This window comes from Hylobates moloch, unplaced genomic scaffold, assembly GCF_009828535.3.
Source record: "Hylobates moloch isolate HMO894 unplaced genomic scaffold, HMol_V3 SCAFFOLD_10, whole genome shotgun sequence".
In the NCBI taxonomy this organism is placed as follows: domain Eukaryota; kingdom Metazoa; phylum Chordata; class Mammalia; order Primates; family Hylobatidae; genus Hylobates; species Hylobates moloch.
This window is the reverse complement of record NW_026652285.1, coordinates 57,164,220-57,171,896: the sequence shown is the minus strand read 5'-3', so window position 1 is coordinate 57,171,896 and position 7,677 is coordinate 57,164,220.

Sequence of the window (7,677 nt, the reverse complement as noted above, 5' to 3'; positions counted from 1 at the left end):
AGCAGAATGGGAGTGGGATGTGGGAAACAGTGAAAAAGAGGATTGCTACTTTTTATCATGGGTCTTTCTATACTACGTAATTTTGCAATTATGTTTATGTATTGCTTTGATAAAAGGATTTTAACTTTCTAAAGAAACATTCTTTGTAAAGCATTCAGCACAGTGTCTAACACTCAGCAAGGAGCTCACAACCTTGGCAAAAATTCTTGGATCCATGTATGGCACAAAAGCTTCAAATCCTACTTTGGTAAAAACAGTAAACAGAAAACAAAGAACGCCATTTCTCTACTCACATCCCATTTCTAGCACCGATTCTAGAGTGTTTTTCCAATACCAACAACCAATTCTCTGATTCTCTGGACACAAACTGGGTGTCCAATAATTCAACTCAATACTGAATTCAATTCAATTCAATACTAACTACCCGGAGTTAAAGCAGACACCACAGGTTAAGAGCTCAGTCTCACAAGACTGCTCCCCACATCCAAGTCCAGGCCACCTGTACTTATGACCAACTGGGTATAAATCAGGGGTTCCCACAAGCCACTCCTTGGGTTCAATAATTTATTAGAACATCTCATAAAACTCAGAAAAACAATACTTAAATTTACAAGTTTATTATAAAGCAAACAATTCAGTGAAGGAGGGGTCAGAGCTTCCATGCCCTCTCCAGCTGTGCCACCCTCCCAGCACTTTGATGTATTCACCTGGAAGCTCATCAAATCTAATTATTCAAGTTTGTATACAGAGGTAAGTGGGTGGGGCAGAAAGTTTCCACCTTCTAATTACTTGGACTTTCTGGTGACCAACTTGATCCTGAGGCCTTTTTGGGGCCCCACCCTAAGTCACTTCATTAGCATAAACTCAGATGTATTCAAGAGAGGCTCCTTGTGAATAAAAAGGGACACTTACGTGAGTTATTTTACAACTCTATTAATTGTAGATAACTCATAGCAATACAAAACAACTCTTGCCTTGTTCACAGTTTTTTAAAACTTTTGTAGAAATAGGGTCTCACTATGTTGCCCAGGCTGCTCTCCAACTCCTGGCTTCAAGCAGTTCTCCTGCCTTGGCATCTCAAAGTGCTGGGATTACCCATTTGAGCCACTGGACCCGGCCTTCTCTTTGGCTCATGTCTGTAATCCCAATACTTTGGGAGGCCAAGGTGAGAGGATCGCTTTATGACCAGCTTGGCATAGGGAGACCCCATCTCTACAAAAAGTAAAAATAAATTAGCCAGGTGTGGTGGTGTGTACCTGTAGTCCCAGCTACTCAGGAAGCTGAGGTGGGAGGATTGCTTGAGCCCAGGAATTGGAGGCCGAAGTGAGTTATGATTATGAGTTATGATTGTATCACTGCACTCCAGCCTGGGCAACAGAGTGAAATCCTGTCTCCAAAAAATATATTAAATACATAAATTTAATTAATTAAAGAAAGAAGAGAAATAATCCCATATTAGGCCTTTTATCAGCCAGTGTGATGGTACCAAGTAGGATGAAAGTAATAGTAGGAGAGACAGACACAGAATTTCTAAATGGTTTGTTTTGGCTCTGCCTTATCAGTTAATTCAGAATTGTTGGTATAAACTTGTCCTTACATAACAGATAAAAGTATTTGCCTTTGGTGCTGAGTAGTGCATTTCAATTAGCTAGTGACTATGAATTATAATATTAATTCTGTGGAACAGTTTATGTAAAGTAGTGTTATTCTTAATATTTTGGAAGAATTCAGTGGGGAAGTCATGAAGGCTGGGAATTTGTGGGAAGTCTTTAAATCACAGATTCTATTTTTAATTTTTAAATTTTAGAAATATATTAAATCACACACCATAAAAATCACCCCTTTAAAGTACACAATTGAGTGGGTTTTTTTTTTTTTTTTTTTTTTGTGAGACGGAGTCTCGCTGTCGCCCAGGCTGGAGTGCAGTGGCGCGATCTCGGCTCACTGCAAGCTCCACTTCCACGTTCATGCCATTCTCCTGCCTCAGCCTCCCAAGTAGCTGGGACTACAGGCACCTGCCACCACGCCCGGCTAATTTTTTGTATTTTTAGTAGAGACAGGGTTTCACTGTGTTAGCCAGGATGGTCTCTATCTCCTGACCTCGTGATCCCAAAAGTGCTGGGATTACAGGCATTAGCCACTGAGCCCAGCCCCTTTCAATTCTTTTAGGTAAGAATGAAATTGCTGGATCACATGGTAACTCTGTTCAACTTTTTGAGGAACTGCCACACTGTTTTCCAAAGTGGCTGTACCATTTCACATTCCCATCAGCATTATATGAAGGTCCCAATTTTAAGTAATGTGGTTATGTTATACATCATTTTAATGGGCATTTTTTGCTTTACTGTTTTTGCTAATGACTTATTACTTGCTGTTTGTTGATTTTAAACTATGGAAATGATGTTAGACAAAAAGCAAATTTGAGTGATTTTCTTATCTGAGTTCAAAATGCATAGTGGTCGGCCATGGGAAGTTGACAACGACCAATTGAGAGCAATCGTGGAAGCCAATCCTCTTATAACTACCCATTTCTCCATTGGGTTGTGATGTACCACAAAAGGGGATTTTATACAACAACCAGCGATGGCCAGCTCAGTGGTTGGACAGAGAAGAAGCTCCAAAGTACTTCCCAAAGCCAAAGTTGCACTACAAAATGGTGATGGACACTGTTAGATGTCCTGCTGCCACTCTGATTCACTACAGGTTTCTGAACCCCAGCAAAACCCTTCCATCTGAGAAGTATGCTCAGCAAATCAATGAGATGCACCAAAAACTGCAATGCCTGCAGCCAGCATTGGTCAACAGGAAGGGCCCAATTCTTCTCCACAACAACGCCCAACCATACATTGCACAACCAGTGCTTCAAAAATTGAACAAATTGGGCTACAAACTTTTGCCTCACCTGCCATATTCACCTGATCTCTTGCCAACCAACTACCACCTCTTCAAGCATCTCAACAACTTTTTGTAGGGAAAACTCTTCCACTCATCCAGCAGGATGCAGAAAATGCTTTCCAAGAGTTTGTTGAATCCTGAAGCACAGATTTTTATGCTACAGAAATAAACAAACTTATTTCTCATTGGCAAAAACGTGTTGATTGTAATGGTTCCTACTTTGATCAATAAAGATGTGTTTCAGCCTAGTTATAATGATTTAAAATTGTCTGAAACCACAATTACTTTTGCACCAACCTATTAAATATATGAAATGTCTAACCACTTTTTCTAGCTTACTTTAATTATGATCAGAGAATATACTCTGGATCGTTATAATCTTTTGAATCTTATTTAGACTTGTATTATGGTATGGCAGATTGTCAGTTTTTGTAAATGTTCCACATGTACATTAAAAATGTGTACTATAGGGCCAGGTGCAGTGGCTCATGCCTGTAATCCCAGCACTTTGGGAGGCCAAGGCGGGTGGATCACCTGGGGTCAGGAATTCGAGACCAGCCTGACCAACATGGTGAAACCCCATCTCTACTAAAAATACAAAAATTAGCTGGATGTGGTGGCAGGCACCTGTAATCTCAGCTACTCAGGAGGCTGAGGCAGGACAACTGCTTGAACCTGGGAGGCAGAGGTTGCAGTGAGCCAAGAATGTGCCATTGCACTCCAGCCTGGGCAACAGCAAGACTCCGTCTCAAAAAAAAAAAAAAAAAAAAAGAAGGTACCACGCATTTGTTTTCTATAAATGTTGACTAGGTCGTTTAATTGTATTTTCTGTATCTCTGCCAACATTTTTGATTGTGTGTGTAATCTTCCTTTATGGTTGTGGATTTTCTATTTTTCCTTATAGTTCTCTGATAAATTTAGAAGCTATTATTGAATTGTATGTCTAGCATTGTTAAACCTTCCTTGTGAATTAGCCCTTTTATCATTGGCAACTGTTTCTCTTTACTAAGTCTTTTGACTGAAATTCTACTGTTTGATATTATTATAGCCACAGCAGCTTTCTTTTGGTGTTTAGACATCTTTTTATAACCTTTCCCTTTCATCTTTCTCTATCTTTGCATTTTATGCATCTTACAAATTGGCTGTATTATTATCTTGTTTCTCTTAGAGGATTTAGCCTATTTACATTTAATGCAATTTCTAATAGAGTTGCATTTAAATTTACCACCTCACCAACTGCTTTTCCCCATATGCCACACTTTCTTTGTTATTTCCTCTTTCCTGCCTTCCTTTGGGTTGAGTGCAATTTGTTCTGTATTATCAAATTTTTGTCCCATTAGCTTGGTGGCAATACTTTTAAGATCTTAAAAATCTTTTAAAGTGGTTACCCTGAGTATTATAAAAGCAACTTTGAACATTCGAGCTTAATATATCTGTAGGCCAGGGTTGGAAAGGAAAAATAAAAACTTTAAAAAAGAAAAAAAGTTTAATATAAAACTATAGCTTAATCTTTTCTCAGAAAATAAGGCCATTAAAACATTTTAACTTGATTTATCCCTCTCCCAAGTTATATGCTTTTTTTTCTTTTTAAAATTCAGATTCTCACTCTGTCACCCAGGCTGGGCTGCAGTGGCGTGATCTCGGCTCACTGTAACCTCCACCTCCTGAGTTCAAGCAATCCTCAAGCCTCAAGCCTCCCAAGTAGCTGGGATTACTGGCATGCACCACCATACCCAGTTGATTTTTGCTATTTTTAGTAGAGACAGGGTTTCACCATGTTAGCCAGGCTGGTCTGGAAATCCTGGCCTCAAGCAATCCACCCATCTTGGTTTCCCAAAGTGCTAGGATTACAGGTGTGAGCCACTGAGCCTGGCCTGTTTTAAAATCACTATTCATTTATGCTGGGTGCAGTGGCTCATGCCTGTAATCCCAGCAACTCGGGAGGCTGAGGCAGAAGGATCGCTCGAGGCCAGAAGCTCAGTATCACCCTGGACAATATAGTGAGACTTTGTCTCTACAAATTTTTTTTTTAAACTTAGCTAGGTATGGTGTTATGCACCTGTAGTCCCAGCTACTAAGGAGGCTGAAGCGGGAAGATTGTTTGAGCCCAAGAGTTCAAAGCTGCAGTGAGACATGATCACATCACTGTACTCCAGTCTGAGTGAGAGTAAAACCCTGACTCCAAAAAAAAGAAAAACAATCACTATGCATTTAATCCATATATTTACCCTTTTAATTCATATTCCTTCTTGCATCTCCAAGCTTCTATCTGGTAATGTTCTCCCTCTGCTTAAAGGCAATTTTTGTGTGTGTGCAGGATTTGTTAGGGGGAAATTCTCATTTTTCATGTGAAATGTTTTGCTTTTTTTGCTTTTTGTTTTTTGAGGCAGTCTCACTCTGTTGCCCAGGCTGAGTGCAGTGACATGATCTCAGCCAACTGCAACTTCTGCCTCCCAGGTTCAAGCATTTCTCCTGCCTCAGCTTCCTGAGTATCCCAAGTAGCTGAGATTACAAGTGCACACCACCACGTCCGACTAATTTTTGTATCTTTAGTAGAGACAGGGTTTCACCATGTTGGCCAGGTTGGTCACAAACTCCTGACCTCAAGTGATCCATGGGCCTCAGCCTCCCAAAGTGTTGGGATTACAGGTGTTAGCCACCATGTCTGGCTGAAACTTTAATTTTTCCTATTGCACCCTATTTTTAAGGACAGTTTTGCTTATTATAGACTCTAGGTTGGCAGTTATGTCATCACATTGAAAATGTCAGTCCATTATCTTCTGATTCCCATTATTTGTACTGAGAAGTCAGTTGTCACGTTTTGGTTCTTAGAAGGTAATATACCTCATTTTTGTCACTGCTCTACATTTTTTCTTTACTTTTCAACTATATTAGTAATATTTGTATGTGTATTTTTAAAATTTATTTTGCTTGAGGTTTGCAGAGCTTTTGAAATCTATAGCTTGATGATCTTCATGAGTTTTATGAAATTCTTAAGCATTAACTCCAAATATTCTCTACTTTGCTCTTTCTAGAACTCCAGTTGCTTAATGTTAGCCCTTCTGTTACATTGCTTTCTGGTTCTTTTCCATCCTTTTGTCTCTGTATGTATCATTCAGAATTTTTTTCTTCTGACCAAACTTATTTCACTGTCCTCAGCTTTGTTTCATCTGGTTTGAGACTCATTCATCAAAAAAAAAATTTTTTTTTTTTTTTGAGACAGAGTTTTGCTCTTGTTGCCCAGGCTGGAGTGCAAAGGCGCGATCTCGGCTCACCACGACCTCCACCTCCTGGGTTCAAGTGATTCTCCTGCCTCAGCCTCCCGAGTAGCTGGGATCACAGGCATGCACCACCACCCCAGGTGATCCGCCCGCCTTGGCCTCCCAAAGTGCAGGGATTACAGGCGTGAGCCACAGCACCCGGCCTCATCAAATTCTTAATTTTAGCTCTTGTTTTTGTTGTTGTTGTTGTTGTTGTTGTTAGAATTTCCACTTAGGCTAGGCACTGTGGCTCACACCTGCAATCCCAGTACTTTGGAGGCCAAGGCAGGTGGATTGCTTGAGCTCAGGAGTTTGCAACCAGCCTAGGTAGAAATGGCAAAACCCCATTTCTACTAAAAACACGAAAAAATTATCTGGGCCTGGTGGCGCATACCTGTAGTCTCAGCTACCCAGAGACTGTGGAGGGAGGATCGCTTGAGCCCAGGAGGTTGAGGCTGCAGTGAGCCATGATTGCACCACTGCACTCCAGCCTGGGTGAAAAAGTAAGACCCTGTATCAAAAAAAAAAAAAAATCTATTTAGTTTTTCAGTTCCCAGTTAACTAAAACTTTCAATCTTGTCTTTTTTCAAGCATACTACATTGTTAAGTCTAAAAATAATTGAATGTCTAAGAGCTTCATGTGGTGCCTACTAACTCCAGAATTAGGTAGACTAACCCACCAAGTCACAAGCAGTACTGGACCCAGGACAAGGGCCAACCAATTAAGACTTAAGAATGAACAGGCAAAGAACATATACGGTCAACCCTCACACCCATGGATTCAACCAACCATGGATCAGAAATATTCAAAATAAAAATGCATCTGTACTCAACATGTACAGACATTTTTTCCTTGTCATTATTCTCTAAACAATACAATATAACAACCATTTACATAGCAGTTACATTGTATTAAGCACTTCAGGAGGCAGAGGCAGGACAATTGCTTGAGGACAGGAGTTGGAGACCGGCCTGGCCAACATGGTGAGACACTATCTCTACAAAAAAAGTTTAATTAGCTGGGCGAGGTGGCATACAACTGTGGTCCCAGCTACTCGGCAGGCTGACACAAGAGGATCACTTGAACCCAGGAGGTCAAGGCTGAAGTAAGCTGTAATTGTGTCACTGCACTCTAGCCAGGGTGACAGAACAAGACCCTGTCTCAAAAAAAAAAAAAAATTATAAGTAACCTAGAAATTAAATTATTTAAAGTATATAGGAGTATGTGCATAGGTTATATGCAAATACTGTGCCATTTTATATCAGAAACTTGAGCATCTGGATGTTGGTATACGTGGAAGGTTCGAAACCAGTCCCTCATGGACACCAAAGGACTATTGTACTCTGAAAGCAGAGTCACTCCCAAGAGAAAGAGAAAGCTCATCTGATTATGCTTATTGTTTTCCTCCCATTTGCTACTCCCAGGAACTCTTAGGATCATTCTTTTTTGTGTTAAATTATTAGTCCAGAGATATCGTGTAGGTAACTTTTAAGTGTCTGGTTAGCCCCACATAAGCACAGA